This window comes from Rhamphochromis sp. 'chilingali' (assembly GCF_963969265.1).
Source record: "Rhamphochromis sp. 'chilingali' genome assembly, chromosome: 5".
NCBI classification, from domain to species: Eukaryota; Metazoa; Chordata; class Actinopteri; order Cichliformes; family Cichlidae; genus Rhamphochromis; species Rhamphochromis sp. 'chilingali'.
Window position 1 is genome coordinate 7,571,531 of NC_137932.1, and position 19,613 is coordinate 7,591,143.

The following is a 19,613-nucleotide window of genomic DNA, read 5'->3' on the forward strand; positions in this document are numbered from 1 at the left end:
ATTTTGAATGAAACGCTTGATTGTTCGATGATCACGCTTCAGAAGCTTTGCAATTTTGAGACTGCTGCATCCCTCTGCAAGATATCTCACTATTTTTGACTTTTCTGAGCCTGTCAAGTCCTTCTTTTGACCCATTTTGCCAAAGGAAAGGACGTTGCCTAATAATTATGTACACCTGATATAGGGTGTTGATGTCATTAGACCACACCCCTTCTCATTACAGAGATGCACATCACGTAATATGCTTCATTGGTAGTATGCTTTCGAGCCTATACAGCTTGGAGTAAGACAACATGCATGAAGAGGATGATGTTGACAAAATACTCATTTGCCTAATAATTCTGCACTCCCTGTAATGTGCTGCACCCCCAAAAGAAAAACACCACCAGGTTATTACATGACAGAGAGCATGCACGCAGGAAACAGAGTCTTCCAAGAAAGTAGAATAACGTAAAACCATTGCATTACAGCACAGATTACAGTTTAGCTTATGCGTATATCCGTTTGAATATAAAAATAACAGGAAACATGAAGCATCTCAAAAACCACTTGCTTCCTTTTTCATTAAAGCCAGCTGAACTGAAAGAGTCATTTGCGTCATTACATCCAGCCACTGAAATTTCATAACTGGGATTTTTTCCACGTATAAGCTATAAAAGTTGTTTAGATGTCCCTTTATTCATTACACACATCATTTTCAGGAGGCTGAATGATGGATACACTTTTTTTCATTATGAAACAGTAAATAGACAGTCCTGTCAAGCAGTCTGTGTTCTGTGTAGCAGCTGTGGTTTAGGAGGTAGCGCAGGTTGTCATTCAGCCAGTTCGAAACAAAGCCTGCCTGGTCTGCATGCAAGTCAAATCAAAGTTTATTTCTATAGCACACTTTAAACAACCCCAGCTAACCAAAGTCCTGCATGAGCTATACAAAATACACATTATATGTAACAGTCACTAAATACTAAAAATCAAACACAACAACACAAGTTAGACTGCATAATAAAAGCCAGGACACTCTGCTCAATTAGACCTGAGAGCAAGCAAGAACTAGTAAGTTTTTTACAGTGTTTTAAAATGATTAAGAGACTATGCAGCTCTTATGTGAAAAGGTAAGTTGTTCCAAAGATTAGGAGCCACCACTGAAAAGACTTTACCAGCTCTGCTTTTAATCCTGGATCTAGGAATGTCCCAAAACACCTGATTCGTAGACCTCAGTGCTCTGGTAGGACGGAGACTCAAACCATTGAGGCACTTAAAAACATCAATTAAATTTTAAACTGGATCCTCAAATGGTCTTGAAGCCGGTGTAAGGAGGTCACTATAGGTGTAATGTGATCACAGCGTTTCTTTCCCATCAAAAGGCGTGCTACTGCATTTTGAACAGCTTGTAGGCGACGAAGTAGTGACTGATCAGAGCAAACATATGAGTTACAATAGCCTAGACAAGCAGTAATAAAAGCCTGAACTACTCTGTTTGTCTTTACAACAGAGCTAATCTGTTGATCAAATTTTAAAGCACAGTCAAAATTCACACTAAGTTTCTTTGCAACAGAACAACAGTAAGAAATTAAGAGATGTGGTATGATGGCACTGTCATACCCATCTAACAGTATGGGTTGTTTGTAAGAGAAGAACACTAAATTGACCCTGGTGTACCATTAGTGTGTGTATTTGGGCGTTTACAGGAAATGTGTAGTATAGAATGTAAAGGTTTCTCTTGCAGAAATGTGGAAAAATAGTATTTGCCGAAACACACCGTCCATTACCGTCACATCTTGCTGTCCTTAACAATCTCATTTTTTGATGATTTGATCATAATTATCGACAGTTAGGGATAATATGTAGCTTCATTTGGAAACTGTGTCTATGTCTTTGTTTCAAAGAATAGCATTATCAAGATATGACCATTGCAAAAGTAGCCAGTAGGTGTCACTGTGGAGATGGATGTCAGATTGTTTTTCTGGCACAGTTGCATCAAATGTTTCAGCTTTTCACAAAACCCGAAGCTTTTCCAATCACTAAAAAAAAACAATTCCTGTATTAGGTTGTTTGTAAATGTCCTAAAAGTAGCAATAAACTAAAAATCCAGAAACTCCAGGGAACGAGCAGAAAACATATCAAGGACAAACTGACAAAAGAACTGAGAACTGATTGGGGATGGCAAACAGCTGAGGAAGAAGACACAGGTGGAAGTAATGAACAACAGGTGAAAGCAATCAGGGAATGACAGAGCTAACACATGAAGCAACAGAAAATTAACAAGTAACAAGTAAAACAGGAAAACTATCCGGAACACAGACCTAAATAATACGACTCAAGAAGTCAGTGACAGGGAACGCAGAGCGAGGCACGAACAGGAACACTAGGGAGATTATTGTCAATAGTAAGGATATACAAGAAAAAAAACAAGACTTCTTACTAAAATTCAAAAAACACAGAAACTAAGGAATTGAAAGATTAAAAAAAAAAAAAAAAACAACCCAACATATCATGCCACAAACAGCTGAGAAACAAAGTGATTGACATCTATCAGTGTGGAAAAGGTTATAAAGCTATTTCTCAGGCTTCAGGACTCCAGCGAATCACAGTGAAACTTGGAATAGTGGGTGAACCTTTCCAAAAGGAGGAGTCTACCAAAATATCTCCAAGAATGCACTGATGACTCATCTAGGAGGTTATAAAAGAACCCAGAACAATGTCTAAAGAACTTCAGGCCTCACTTGCCTCAGTTAAATTTAGTGCTTATGATTCAGCAATAAAAAGGAGACAAAAATGGGCAAAAATAGCATCCATGGGAGAAAATTACTGCTGACCAAAAAGAGTACAAAGACTCATCTCACATTTACCAAAAATAATCTTGATGATCTTGAAGACTTCTGGGGAAAGATTCTGTGGTTTGACCACACAACATTTGCATTTCTTAGAAGCTTTGTGTCCCATTACATCTGGCATAAAGCTAACACAGCATCTCAACAAAAGAAAATCATACCAACAGTCGAACATGGTGGTGGTAGTATGATGGTCTGATGCAGCTCTGCTGTTTCAAGCCCTGGATGACTTGTAGTATAACTGATGGGCCCATGAATTCTGCCCTCCACCAGAAAATCCTGAAGTCTGACCATCGGTTTGAGCCCTGAAGCTCAAGCACACTTGGCTTATGCTACAGGACAATGATCCACAGCACACCACCTCTGTCCACCTATGAATGGCTCAAAAAAAACCACATGAAGATTTTGGCGTGACTTAGTCAAAGTCCAGAATGAAATCTCATTGAGATGCCCTGAACAAGCTATTCATACTAGAGAATTCTCCAGTGTCGCCGAATCAAAACATTTCTGTAAAGAAGAGTGGGCCAAAATTCATCCACAGTGAAATGAAAGATGCATTTCCAGTTATCACAAGCGCTTAATTGCAGTTCTTGCTGCTAAGGCAGGCAAAACCAGTTAGTACATTTAAGGGACAATTACTTTTTCACACCAGGCCAGGTAGGTTAGAATATGTTTCTCCCTTATTAAATAAAATCATGATTTAGGAACTGCATGTTGTGTTTACTTGGGTTACCTTTCTTTGGTTTGTTCAATGATCTGAAATACTTCAGTGTGAGAACTATGTAAAATAGTAAGAACTCAAGAAGGAGACAGATGCTTTTTCACCGCTCCGTATTTATCCATTGATTTTCTTAACCACTTGTCCAGTTCAGGGTCGTGGGGGTTGGAGCTTACCCCAGCTGTCACAGGGCAAGGGCCGAGGTCGGCTGTCTGCTCTAGGGCTAACACAGAGTGACAGACATCCACCTACGTACATTTTAAGTTGATTAGGATCACAAATCAATCTGCGCAAGGATGTAAGAGTACCAGGAGAGACCCCACACAGACTTAGACAGAAGATAAAGAAAAAACTACTTGCTTATTTAGATCATATTTAAAGACTATACTTGTATGGGTCTTCAAATAAAATATTTTAATTTTCTTTTCTTTACTGGTTTTCAAAGAATTCTACTACAAAAAAAATCTTACATTTCAATGAATGTGACCGTAATGTTGAAAACTTGTTGGACTGGGCTGCATAGCACAATGGAACATCTCGCAGCTCTGCAATTTGATCTGGACAGTAGTGGCAGAAATATCCAAGAAATACAGAACATTGAAGGGTGAGCATGTTTACGCTGTCTGTTTTTGTCTGACAAGCTTACTGAGGTTTGTCTGGCAGTCTTAAGCTCAAGGACAAGCAGATAAGAGAACAGATATTCACACACACGCACACAGAGAGAGTCAAAACGAGCATATATACACACACACTCAATAACATTAGAAAGAACTGAACAGTGGAAGTGGTGTGTGATCTCTGGAGAATTCCTCAAAGTGAATGTTCAATAGCAAACCTGAAATCCCCCTTTCATTTGAGCCTTTGTGAAGGTATATCATATACAGTAAGCTGGATATACCCTTGTACAGTGAGGAGTACCTATAGGAACTTCACAAGGAATTTTAAGTTTCATGGTGCCATTAAGAATACATGTCAAGTATAGTGTGAAAGTAAACAACCTATCACCAATCTCATGAGCCGTGGTGGGATTTCGCTTTGTGAAGTGTGCACAAAGACTGTATAAATAATGGAAGCGACGTGCACATGAAAGCCAGCTGCCAAAATGTAACTCTTTCCATACGAAGGGGATAAAAGAGAAATGAAAACATGCAGTGGATTCATAAAAGCAGCACCCCTCCTTACTCCTCCCCAGAGTGAAGCAAGGAGGGATAAATATGAACTCATTGACACATGATCGTTCGAGCCCCACATTACACTTCTCGCTTTCCTCTGCCCACTATCTCCACTTTTCCCTCTTGCTCTCATACCTCATGCTCCTACCACACCCCCCACATAGTGTATCTCATTTTAGCATTGACTATCTTTAAGCCAAGAGCCACTGTCACCAGATCCTCTAGTCCTGCGGAGTTCTCGGGAATGGTATGTGTTCCTATTTGGCGGCTTAGTGCATCGACCACACAACTAACAAACCGGGAACTTTCTGGGGGGTAAAGCTATAGGTCACGGCTTGCAGTTTATCAGTCCCATCCAAAGTGCGCAAATAGGCAGTTTATGAAAACATGAGAAGGAATCAGTATCAAGGGTGCCCTATCAAACAGGTGCATGGTGGTTCATTTAAAGTTTTACATAACTGCTTTACTTTTTCCACAAACCGCTAGTACTTCTTTCTAGCGCTTGTGTACTGAGATAATGTCAATGTTGCACCTCGGGTTTCAGGAGAATATGCCACAGAGAGAGCCAGAAGTTTCTTGGCAGCGACGATTGCTTTGACTCTGCTCCAGCCGCCACAGGCCTCTGCTAATGCTACATACAGGGTTTACATGGGTTTACGAGCATGTGCACAGACAGTTACGGTGCATTGGAGGCACAAAAGACTGTCTGGAAGCATTTGAAGATGCCTACTTATATTTTATACAATTAGAAAAGGTGGTGGTGGAGCTTTGCTTTTTATTGGTGTGCAGAGCAGAATGTCTGGGAGTGGCAACAAGAAGAGATATTAAAGTTCAAGGTGACAGAGACAAGCGCAGGATCGTTTAAAAATATGAGAGGCCATGCAGTTCAGCAGGGCACAGTCCCCATGTAAATTACATCACCTCGTGTTACAAGTGTGGCTGCACTGATAAGAAAAATCGTTTTTGCTTTTGTTCCTGCAAGATCCCTGTGCTAAATGACTGTTTGGGTTTTTATTTGTTTGGTTTTTTTCAGAGAAGCACACAAAAGCGTGCCAAGTCAATACACTGAGCAAAGATTCAGTACTGGTGACTTATGTAAAATATGGACGTAACCACGGTGACGTCACCAGCTACTTTGTGGAATTCCAATTTTGAAGCGTCAACATTAGTATTTTGCCTGACAGAGCCAGAATTCATCATGTTTACACGAGAGGGGTGAGTGCTACTGCTCTTATTAGCCAACACTAGTACTAAATAACAGACTAATAAAGTATACAAATTTCACTCACCAAAAATGAAGAACAAATTTCTCCGCCTATCTCAAAGAGTAGGTCATATTATGTGCCATTAAAAATGCTCCAAAAGGCACAAACACTGTCAAGAGCTCCAGTTTAGCTGCTCAAATTAGCGGAGGCGAGGCCTAGACAGATGCTACGGCACACCTGTTAGCAGATGTGTCTCTAACTTGTGAATAAGTAACACGAAATTCAGAATTTTTTAAATATGAGATTAACTGAAAGAGTTGCGTTTTTTCAGAATATAAGTCCGCAAAGAAACGCGCTGTGAAAATAATGAAGTTGGCACCAAGCAATGATGAGCTGGTCCTGATGGTTCGAAACAACAAAGGTAAAACTGAGATTTGGGTTTAGCCAATTCTCAAGAGAATGCAACAGAAGGGAGAAATTCTTGGTTTGATCCAGGAGTTGATGCTTTGTCATGGCCATTTTCGTATATGTTTTAGGACAGCGGTCCCCAACCTTTTTTGCACCACGGACCGGTTTATGCCCGACATTATTTTCACAGACCGGCCTTTAAGGTATTTAAATTTTCAGCTTTTTCCTTTTTAATAAAATTGAAGTGACACAAAACACTGCAAACCACAACACAATTAAATATAAATTAAAATATGAAAACAAACAGAAGATACACATTCTCTGTCATATGGGTCTGCATGAATAAAATTTCTGAATCCTTTATCATCCGCAACTGAAAATAGTTGTGGATGATTACTATACCTTTCTAATGTGATGTTGTTGTCCCTGGCTGTCTTTCTCTCTCTCTCCCTCCTGGTCTGTTCCTGTGCTACTGCGAGTGTAACTACCGCCCCTCCCCCCTCTGTCCAGCGCAAGCACAAGGTTCTCATGCATAGTGAAGCGGAAAAAAGAGAGGGTGAAAGACAGAAGAAAAAAAACACGACTCCCAATGTCGTTCACTTCAAAGAGTCGGCTCTAAGAGCCGTTTCGTTCGCGACCGACACATCACTATTGGCTGCAACAGAGAAGCAGTTGGAGATTCTCTGTGCTTATCTTAGTGCAGGTTGGAAAAACCTATGGTCTGTGAGAATTCATGTAAAGGCTAAAAACATAGTTGGTTGCTGCAATTGTCTGATTTTAAAATTTGACTTGATTCAAGCAATTCCAGCTGTATTTTTCATTTTCCATATCCCATGTGTAGTACAGTGGTTAAAATTATAAGTCCAGTACCCTTGTTTTTTATTTGTTTCACTGACTGGTTTTTTTAATCCTTTAACACACTCCCTGCTTGTGAATCTTCCTCTACTTGGGTTTTATTGACCATCTCCTTTTGTTTTGGGTTGTTTTAAAAAAATAAATAAATCATGTTATTTATCACATACTACCTCCAACCCACTTTACCCATTGAGCAATAGCTCAATTTCGACACCTTCCCTTGCCCTTTGTGTTAACTCACCTCTTCTCTGTCTCCTTCCCAGTTTTTGTTTACCTCATTTCGATGATGAAATCATGTGACGTCAGTGTAAGTCATACTCTTGAGGCTACTCTTAAGTGACTTTCTCCTTAGATCATGACCTCAGTCTGTGCACAGTGTTGGGTGGTCCAACACTTTGAATGTTTGTATACAGACTGTCATGATGTATAATGGGCTTTTGTGTCATCCCTTGACTTTTCATCTAGCACCACTGAAGTTTTCACATTCACTTGGTGAATCAGCACAACATTTGGTAACGTTTTTGAAGATTGCTCAGAGACTGTGGATTCCAGTGACAGTGGTGATCCTCTGACTTTAAGCGTCATGAGGTTTCCACATGTGGTTTTGAGTGAAATGACTCATCAGCTATTTTACCGATTAGCATTAAATGTTGTACACTCACTCAAGGTGTGCAGAGGAGCGAAAACTTTGCTAAATCATTAACATCTGGTGCCATAATCAGGTCAAAATCATTACTTTGTCTGCTTTTACTGTTAAATAAACCTCAGAGCCATTGAACTAAGTTGGGGATGCTCTTATAGCCTTTCCAATTACTGGTTCATCTTAAATCACGAGTGTGTTTAAATGCAGCCCCACAGACTGATAAGCATAGCTTTCATACTCTTATTTCTCTCACCATCCCTTGGTGAGGGAGAAGCAAAAGGCCAGCTACAAAGAAAGGCTGAGCAGAGCAGCAGAGGCCAAATATAGCCTGGAGTTGTGGCAGGGAAAATGCAGTGAGCACAAGAAAGGTATTTCTTAGAAAGACTTTTACAGTGGCAACTTTAAACCTTCCTAGTTTTTTTTGGCATATCTGCGCCTTGTGTTGATTTTTTATTTTTAAATGGCACTCCATCTTTTTTTTGTATATATACTATTTTGGGGGTAAACTGGTTAAAATACATTTTAAAGATTCAGGAGAACCATGCAGCAGTGTGTTTAAGGGATTCCATCTGCCTTCGACCACATCCCTAAAACCTCTTTTCCCTGCAGACACTGGTGTGGCTGGGCAGAAACACAGATATTCAAACTCACACACATACACTGACATTCATACATACAAAGAGTTAACCCAGTAATTAGAGGTACTGTAATTGTGACTTAGCATTGTAAACTGGCAGAGCAATGTTGCCAGGGAAGGTTTGTTGACTGCAGGATTATGACAGGGAACTTAAATGGTATGTGTTTATCTACATTGTGCAGTGGTGAGAGCTGCTGTCAAAAATATCCACCAGGTTGTTGGTAATGGAGCTGGCTGTAAAGTTTCACTGGCCATCCTGACCCCTTTAACTGGCACCTTCTCTGAGTCATTACTGCATCAGTAGGAGAATATTAGATGTAAATATTACACTACGTCCTGCCCATCACGCTTTTGATTGTATAACATTTGTTTGTGTTTTATACATTTACCTCAAGCCTTTGTCTACAGTAATGACAGGTTTGGTGTGGTAAGTGCTAATTCTTATAAGAACAATCCACAAAACACTTGTGAAGTTACAAGTCAAGAAAGCATTATGTTGGGCTCACCTCCCTCATTCAGACAAATGGCTGTTTCCCACAGGGAAAACATATTAGATTTGGAGATTGGAAACCCGGTGTTACGTTAATATAAAGGATAAGAGCTGGGGGGGGTTGGCATGTAGTGATTAAGCTTAAGTTTAAGATAAGTAATTGGCAAAGTTAATCCAAGGACTAGCTTGAAACTTAAAAGAAAAAAAAGGTGCCTCCTCCCTTCATGGTACTGACCAGTGGCGAGAAACTTGAAGCACAAAGCACACAGATCTGCTATATCACTGAATGAACTTTTGTTTGAAAATCGGGTATTGTTTTTGTTTTGTTTGGGGGGGGTTCATCAGGTGTGAAATTGTTGTTTAGTTCAGTTGGCTTCCAAATTTAGCTCACCTTGAAAAATCTCATAAAGATGGATGGATGTTAATTGTCAAGTGTCAAGATTTAATTGCATTACAACAATTACAACTACTGTTTTTTAAACTGTGCTTTACTCATGACTTATAGTATGCAAGTGCATAATGTTACTTTAGTTTTCTTTTTTTGCCTTTCTATTTTTTCACATATACCTTATTATCTATTAGCTACTTTTCTATTCATTCTTAGTGAAGTTCCCAGCCACACTGCCAGAGTCAGTTTAGCAATCTTAAATCCTTAGTTATACTAGCTAGCCTACTCAGTTACTGAAAGAGGAGTGCCTGTAGGGACAAATGCTACGGAAGTTGCTATATTGCTTTTCTTTATATAATGTGGATATCTTTATATCCTTTTCTGTTCTTTACTTTATTAGCATTTAGATCTTATTCAGCCATAGGTTTTTTTCTTCTGTGATAAAAAAAAAAGTGTTACCTTGTAAGCAAGCAGACTTCAAGCACCTTCAAGAATGTATGACAAAGCAGTGAGGAAGTTGTGTTAGCATTATACTTAAATACAATTTTAAAATGTTTAAAACATGAATATGTGTTAAAAACATTGAGAAAACAGGAGTTGACAGCTACATGGAATGGGATTTGTGAATCAAAACCTTGAAAAAAAATCATAAAAATAGGATTTGATTTTTTTTTTAAATCCCAACACGCCATTAATATCTATAACCCATATGTTAAACTGATGATAGGTTAAATACAGATCAATAAGATAATTGAAAATAAGACTATAATACCAGATCTCTTCTATTTGTCTGCAAACCCCTACACAATTATAAATTGAGCAACCAAAATTGGCACATGGGTACATCTTAGGCCCCTGGAGGTTTTCATCTATATCCAATATTATGATCTCATCACGTTGCCTGGCAAACACCAGCCAATAAGCTAAAAGGACTCCTTTATAGCAATAATGCAAATTATCAACTTATAAAAGCATAATTTACTTTTCAGAGCATAAAAGGCTGATTTAGAAACTGATTTGTAAATTATTCTTATTGCTCTGGTTTTTGCTGTTGCTTTCTAATATTTCATATGTCAACAATGCAATACCTTACTTGAAAGCTGGTGTTTGGGAAATTATTAACAGTTAGAGAAATGAGCCAATAAGCCACCTCATTGCTCTGTCCTTGACAAATTCTGATATGCTGTATTTCAGCATAATACAGCTGTTGTCAATGAACCCCCCCACCCCCCTCACCCAAAAAACAAACAAACAAGTAAACTATGTGCCCTGGGAATTAATGCAATTTACATGATGTCCTCCTATGTGACAAAAACAAGTTCTGCATGTGTGTGTGTGTGTGCACGTGCTTCTGTGTGTGTATCTGTATGTGTGTGACGGGGGTAGGGAGTGAGAGACAGGTGGTTGTAATGACAAAGTCAAATATTTGACACTGCCTAATTACAAAGGCAGTCTTGTGACTTTGTGCAGTCATATTTTCCATAGGTGTTGAAAACAAGGCTTTTGTTCTCTCCAACTAAATGGTCTTAAACTACAGACATGAACGTCTATGCTGTGCTATACTGGTCTGAAACAGCAGTAAACAGATAAAAATGAAACCATATATTCTTTTCTCAAATCTCTTTCTCTACTTGTTTTCCAATTCCCACACACAAGCACAATAAATCCTCCCACAACACTATTTCCATTCATGCCCTTGCAAAATCCACATCATCAAAATCACACATTTCATAGCTATTATTCCTTGTTATGGCATTCTCAAACTCAAATTCCCATGTCCCAGATTTTCCCAGATCATTCACATGAGTGGCAGATCTGCAGATTTCTATCTTCTCCTCCTACTCTTTTTTTCGGTTCTGCTCTCAATAAACAGTGGCTGCTTTTCAGGACTTCAAAGTCCTCAGAAAGGGGGGGTGAAAACAACATAAAGTACCAAGGTGACAATTAGGGTGCAATGAAAGATCTTGGTTGGTTGCAACATAGTCAGAAGGTCAGCCACAGGTGATTTATGGGGCCTTGGAATGAAGACTATGATCAGGATATGGTATCCTGTGGTCAATCTATGCTTTTTATTTCTCTTCTTTCCAAGTTTTCCCTTTTGCGTTTGAGTGTCTAACAAAATGCCAAATTACAGGAGAGTGCTAACTTTCCCCCGAAACAATAATTTCACATGCCGCCGTGCAGTTTTGATCTTTCTTACTATTGGCAGAGGGAAAAAGTGGACAAATTACCTTAAAAAATTGCACTGCAGTTTTAAAGCGCTCACAAAAGGCTTGCTTTTGCAGTGTCATTCCTCAGCCCAGCTACAGAGCATTGGAGACAAGGTCACAGCTAAAACTGACGTGACTCCAAATACCGATCATTCATGTGCTTCTGTGAGTTCTGGAGGAACCACCTGAGTTATTTTGAATTATTTCCCCCGTCACTGGTCACTTAATACCCTACCGCCCCCCAGTGGTCATGGGGCAATTACAAATGACCTTGGGGGGGGACATTAGTGCAGTGGCCCAGTTAAATGGAAGGATAAAATAGGATAAAGTACTTCCAAAAAAGTTTCAGTGTAAATGAATTGTGTGACTCATCAAGTTGACACGTGAATTGAACTTTGTATTCTTAAGATTGCCTTTCCTCATTGCTTTGAAACAAGGTTGCAAACAAGATGAGGAAATAATTATACCAGAACACAGTAAACTAATGTGCAACAGAGATGATAACGTGTTATAATCTTGCAAATTATTAGTGTGCTTCCTCAGGTCAGCAGCAGTCAAAGAACACAAGAAGCTTGAGATAAAGCAAATTGGATTGACTGTTTGACTTATTGCTACTATATGTGAGTCATTTATAGTGTTGTACGTGACAATGTTCACACATAACTATGACTTGCCCCAAAATCTCAGTGTGACACAGAGTAGGGGACTTTTTTGTCACAGTTTTGACAAGTAGTTCTTTTCTTCAACACACACAAAGCCTCAATTGTACTCATAATGGAGTGAAAGAACAGCTGCTCACATGTCAGCTCGAAGACTGGGAACCATGCTGCCTGGTGAAAAAGACCCTGTAGTGCAGGTGGTAGTGAGGCCCCCCTGTGGGCTAGGTGCACATCAGCCCCTGCAGTGCCAGAAGGAATCTAATGATCTGTGCCAGTACACCAGGTGCTTTCTGCACTCTGATCCTTGACTCTGACGGATTATAAATTTCAAGTGAAGCATCTTCCTTCTTTCTCTGCCATTTACAGTGTTAATTAATAACAGATGCAGATGATACTTTTACTCTCCTTGCCTGGAGAATATAAATATTTAATGGCATTTCTACTTTGGACCTCTCACAAGATCTTGGGGGAAAAAGCATAACCACTTATATAGACACATAAGTACACACTGCACAAACATTCGCAGCAGCTCCATTAGACTAAACTGTGCCCAGTCCTGAAAGTTAATGTTTAGACGCACTATGCCTGCAGAGACATACACAGCAGGCAGTGGGGGAGCTAGGCTGAAGGTCAGCTTCACATGTGTGATCTTTTTAAGTCAACAGTGAGCCAAATGACATGGATTTAAAGACTGGGGGTGGGGTGGGTGGTGGTCGGGTGACTCTTTGAAGAGTCTCTGCTGTGTGATCTTTTTAGGGCAACAGCAATCCAAATGTTATGAAGACAGATGATGATAGTCAATGTAGGTTAGCATATATTAAAGATATTTTTATTAATAGCTACGCTCAAGAAACTGTAGGAAAGTCAAGGTATCAGCTCAGTCTGATTCACAATTATATTTGATCCAGTTTTAAGAATGTTTTTTTTTTCATCTTAAAGTGGACAACTAAATCCACTAAAGAAATTGAGTGTTTTTAATGATGACTTTATAGTCTAATATAAAGTATTTTAGGCATTTTTTTAGTGTTTAAGTTCTATAGGTTAATTACATTTAAACATTTTCACTACTTCTCTGTTGCTGTTGTTTTGGAGGGATGGATCTAAGAACGATTGTCACTGGCAAACAAGTTGTTATTGACTAAGTCTAAGAGAAAGTGGACCATACAGCAGCTTTTCATACCTTGTGTGTGGAGGGGGGGATTTCATTACCCGACAAAACTATTCCTTTAGGAACACTAACAATAACACACAATCAAAAACACCCCAATACATATAAAATGGTGTTACTGGCAAACTTCACAAAAATTATCAAAAGCTAAAGTAGGACACTTTATGCCATAGGTGTCAAACTCTGGCCTGCGGGCCAAATTTGGCCTAATTACATTTGGCCCACGAAGCCATACCAAATTACTATTAGAGCTGGCCTACTGGTATTATACAGCTAATATATATATTGTTTAGTATTAAGCTTTGCTTGTTCCATATTCAGTTTTCCAGCAAAGCTTATTTGAGTCCATAAGAAAAGATTCATTCTTATATCTGGAGGAAGATTTTTTTTTTCAATAAATATTAATGTTAGCCCGCGACTTTGTTCCAGTTTTGAATTTTGGCCCACTACGTATTTGAGTTTGACACCCCTGCTTTATGCAGTCAGTCTGGGAGATTGGTTTGCAACAATCGATCTAACAGATGCTTATTTTCATGTGGCTCTACACCCGAAACACAGGCAGTTTCTGAAGTTTGCATTCAAGTTCATTGAGCCACTATTAAAGGGGTCCTCCTTTAATAGTGGCTCAGCCTGTCAAATCCAGAATTAAATTTAAGGTTGGTATATCCAGCCACAAGAGGAAAAATCAGTTTCTGACTCCAGCTTGTCAGCCTGGTGAACCACTTGTCACCTAATGCAAACAGTCTCTCCTCTACACCTCACACATGAAAGAATAAAGTTACATTGAAACCAAGCACACCATTGTTTTTCTTGTGACATTACCAATAAGTTTGATGTGTCACATGGCCCTCTTCCTATTGAAAAAACAAAAGTTGTATCCAAGATTGCCGACTTCTAAATGGCCACCATGGTCACCACCCATCTTGAGGAGTTTGCCCCCTCACATATACTAATGTGTCACAAACAGGACTTTAATATCACCAACCATTCCCGTGTTATTACGGTGTATCCATATAAATGGCCCACCCTGTATAATATAATGTCATCATGTTGCCTAGCAACCACCTAGCAATGGGCTAAAATGACCCATTTTTTGCATTTATGCACCTACAACACCTTATAAAAGCATCGTATCATTTTCATTTCATAGCCAACAGTATGAAAAGACCAAACAATACGAGCATGTACTGCAATGAATCTCAGACAATGAGAAATGCAAAGTAATGTCATGGTTAGAGCAATGAATGACTTTCTACAGAGAGTAAATAAATTATTAAAGGGATTACTTTTTTTTTGCCTGTCCCGTTTGGCTCTTTTGCCATCAGAATTATTGTCTAAAGGCGAAGAAAGATGCCCAACGGATTTACTTTACCAAATTGACCATCCCAGCCTTGCCGTAATGGTCCATTTGATTCCCCTTTTATTGTTTATTTTATTTTCACTTGCTGAATATGGGACAGACTTGACTGGAGGAAAGAAGGGGAAAAAGAAAGAGGGAAAGAAAGACAGCTGAGAAGAGGGACGGGGGAGAAGGGCAAAAAACATAACCAACAGAATAAGCAGAGAAAAAAAATGCATATATCGATCACCTGGATCACCTGTTGAGAAAGAAAAAAGAAAACAAGCAGAAGAGAACAAGAGTAATAGAATAAACAACATCACAATGATATATGGGAATATGACAGTAAATACTAAATATTAAACATTATTGTGCAGCACATAAGATCAACAGAACACAGTGTGCTTTGAGGTAGGAGCCAAAAAGGGTGTAGTTTGTGTGTGTGAGCACCCGTGTGTACACCTGTGAGCATGGACGCGCTTGTTTTTTTAAAAGGTTCCTTCATGTAATGATCTGCTAGAGGGTGTGGGGGAGCCACAGCCCTGTCCTCCAGGGCGTGAAGCAGGTGTGGAGGAGATCAAAACTCCAGACATCCAGAGGCCCCCAGAACACAAGAGACCAAGGAAGACTAACAGAGGGGCAGCCGCGCCACTGTCCCAGAAAGAGCTGAGGAGAGTCCCAGATGAGGGCTCACTCAGCAGCCGCGGAGCAGAAGCCAGGGGGGGTTGCAGTGACGCGCCCGTGAGCTCCGCCGGCAGCCAGCCGTGCCTGAGTGACCGAGCCCCAGGCCGAGAGGCCGGGGGCACCCCACCTCCGAAGTGGCCCGAGCGAGCCCCAGGCCCCGATAAGCGGCCGCCAAGGAGTGAGCCAGTGTGTACCTGGACGCCCATCCCCGGACACAAAGAACCACCAACGCACCGATGTCTGAGGGAGTCCGCCACTGGCAGGGGAAGTGGTGGTAGGGGGAGATAGGCCTCCAAACCTTGGAGGGCCTGAGATGTCCCCAGAGAGGTGGCGCCTGACACCCAACCTGACATATAGACACAGACATACAGGCACACACAGATACAAACATCCATTCCCACCCTCATGCTCTCATATGCACTTACTCCACACTCAACCAACATGGAGACAGACATAGAGAGACACTGTACACACAATCACACTCCCCAAGCGTACTCTACGAACCGGGTCTAGGGATTACTTTCTAAAAGAAAGTAATGATCAGTGTGTAATATATTATCATTCTACTTTTTTTTTCTCCGGAAACTGAATATTTTTTAGTAATTTAAAAAAGAATCCAATCCGTTATTGATAAGAATAGCCATTGTGTTGTTGCATCTTATATTGCTTACAGAAGCAATCAAGCTTATTGGATATCTCAAATTATGAGTGATGAGCAACAACCTTCTTATGACCTCTTCAGGACACCCTTACTTGGAAAAGGGACAGTTTATAGCAGTGCTACTGTGTAAACAAATGACAGATTGTCAGGTCAGCAGGCAACAATTGGTCCTGGTAACAAGCAGCCCAACAAGCTAAAGGAGAGGGGATGACAATCACGAAGGCCAATCAGCTGAAGAATCCACCGGTATAAAAAAGAGAAAGTTTAAATGCTGACAGACACAAACAAAAATAGCACAGAAAATCATTCACATGGATATTCACAGTTCAGACTGAAGGTTAGAAGAGAAGCATTGTTGACCTATCACGTCTCTATTTTTATTCCACCGCCCCCGAGAAATGCACACCCGCACATGACTTCTTTTTGCCAACTAATCTGTTCAAAGTTTCTACAGCATCATGCTGCGTTTTATTACAGGGCTTTACTCGAAACCCCATTATCAGCAGCAGCTCAAATAGCATCATGTTACCTAACAAATTGTTGCTGTGTGAATGCTTATCAGATGTCACCTGGAAATCTGTCAGACCTCTTTTAATGTGACCCTATCTAAATACACACATGCAAACTCACAAGAATTCCACTTGATCTTTCCAGTCTCTTCCAGCCATTCTACTTGAAGCCGGTTTGGACTAAACCCAGCAGCTGGAAGACTGTGCTCAGCTCCAGCACACCAGCCAGCCAGACTGACTGAGTTTTATTCTGCTGCTCAGAAAGGCATCAGGATCTGAAACCTCACACAGTGTATAAACCGAGGGACTGCAATGACCACACACACCTTTATAAATGTAAATGTGATCCAGGATATACAGTAGATGATTTGTGTGTTCAGCAAAAGGATCAAGTGGGAGAAAATTAGAGGTTAAGTGTATGAATGTGAGTTCAAAGTCAAGAAGGAGAGATATAAAGTTAAAGGGAAAGAATGAGATCATGACTCTGTGTGTGTGTAAGAGAGAAGCAGAGTGAGCAGTATTGGCCACAGTCTGACTTTGACCTACACAGACTGCCAGTGAGAAAGCAGCTGACAGTCTGCCCAGTTGGCATGCGCGCAGTGCTTCGGCAACGTGCAGCCTGCCTCGTACACAGAAACTGTTACCGGGTGCGCCTGTTACTGAGTCAACAGCAGCCACTGGTGGACGAATCCAGACATTCATTCATAAAAAATTATGACTACATAGTCTCGTGATTACATCTAGAAATATGGAAATCTACACTGTGATGAGGCATAGATGAATCAGTTGTCTGCTTTATATCCATTTCAGACATAACACATGAAGCAATTATGCACATATGCACTTCCTGAAGATATTGGCTATAAATGTCTTGGAATACAACGGCACATATATGGAGTCTCCATACAGTCAGCAGGGCATCCTTTGCTATAAATGCCATAAAGGCAGAACAGGGCAGAACAATCTCCACCGGGAATCCAAACTCATGCTATTTTAATGGTTGACTACTTTCAGTCTAAAGGTGGAGGCAGAACAAAGTGTTTTTTTCTGGGGCCTGAACACTGTGCTATGCTTTATGAGGGACACAGAGACCAACACAACCATGTAATGTAAGCCATTGGAGGTATCTGGTCTTTGAGTAATGCATGAGCAAGTAAAAGCAGGAGGAACAAGGACGTCAAAGCGGCACCAGAGGCAGGAGTGGGATTGCAACACATGTCTGTTAAGTAATACCTTTCAAGCTTTCCATGATTGCTTAAAATAAAACCTGGGTGTCCAGTCCAGGAAATTTCCACCGACTGGAAATGACGAATGAATGGTCACTGTAACCAAAAACTCTAAACATTAAAACTTGATGTGGACAAGAGCTCTCTCTGGGTTTGAAAAAGATGGTAAGGCAGCAAATTTGCAGACTTTTTTGGTTTCTGCAACAACAACAACAGCTTAATAATCTTTTAATACATTCAGCTGTTATAGTCAGTCAGCTTTAAGAGACTACCTCAACAGCAAATCAGAAAGAAAGCTAAAGACAAGAAAATATGTTTTCCCTCTGCCCCCTTTTTCCCTAATGTGAGTAAAGGATGAATAGTTGTTAGCTGTTTTATATGCACACAATGAAAATCAGACTTTATGGATGAAATTAAGGTTTCAGGTCCATCATATTTTTCTAATTATTCACCTTCTTTTCATAACTCTATCACATTAATGCTGTTCCATTGTGACATTATTCTTTACATGTCTGACGATTAAAAAGAAAAAAATAACAGGGGCATGTTTAATATTGTTTAAAATGGCCACAGGAGCCCAAAAAAAGGCATAACACCATGAGGAATAAAGAGGGAACACATAACAATGTGTAGCACCTTTTCTGAATTGGATCGGACGTCAGGAATCAGCCACCAGCCAAGCAGACTGGCAGCATGAGATGGGGTGATGATGTCATCAGGCTAATCTGAGATGCATGACAGCAGTGTTTCTGTCTGTGCACACAAATCGTACTCGCTGTCTCTGCTTCTCTAGAAAACTGCAGGTTTTTGTGTCAGCGCGCAGGCAGGAATGTGTTAGGTAACAGGGCAGACATAAAAGAGCCACAGCGTGATCACTTTCTTTTTCTGTAGAAGCACCTATTGCGTTTTGAGCATGTGGCCCCCTTTGAGACCATATATGTATTCTGACCTATATCCAAACTCCCATCTGCATGCCATTCGTACCGGCGCGGTCGTCAAATACCCCTTCATCTGTATTGGATTTTGGAGGCGCGAGGCAGAGAGTGTGACTAGCAGCGGGACGGAAATGAGCGTGATGGTGAGGGAGAGGGGGGGACCAAGAGAATTGAATCAGGGCTGTTGGTGTTGCGGGGGCACAAAGATGAGAGTGGTAACTGCGTCTCTGCAGCTGTGGCCTACGTGAGCATCGGCAGGAACGCTCTCCTCATCTCAGCCCCCTCCCTCACTCATTCCCTCGTTCTCTTTCTCTCTCTCTCTCTCTTTCTCTCATCTCTCCCATTCACCCCCTCCTCTGCTCATTTGCACTTTCAAATAGACTTTTGAGAGGCCCCCCCTTCTGCCTATGCCCAAATCCTTCTTGCTCTGTTCTCTCATTCTTTCTATCATCTAACTCCCCTTCTTTCACAGAAAAACTGCAGGGACCTGGACAGTGAGAGATGCCGTGCTCTGCCAGGCAAAGGATATCTGAGATGACTGAATGGGGAAGAACAGAAGACAATGATCCGCTTTCCCACACGGATGCAACAGCACAGACGTACACAAAGCTTGAATTGACCTAATGCCAATGCCCACAGTCACGTGACTTCAGTATCTTGAATCGGTGGGCAAACACTGGCTTTAAGGCCAAGGTCAGAGGTGATACGTGCAAGATTGAGCTGAAAGAGCCAAGTGGGAGGAGGAGAGAAGGGAGGAGCAAAGATGAGGAGACAGAATGAATACAATGAAGGAATTAACGGATGATGTTCACTGGAAGAATCCAAGGACAAAATAAAGTATGAAATAAGTTAATACATTGTAGTACAAGTGTCCAAAT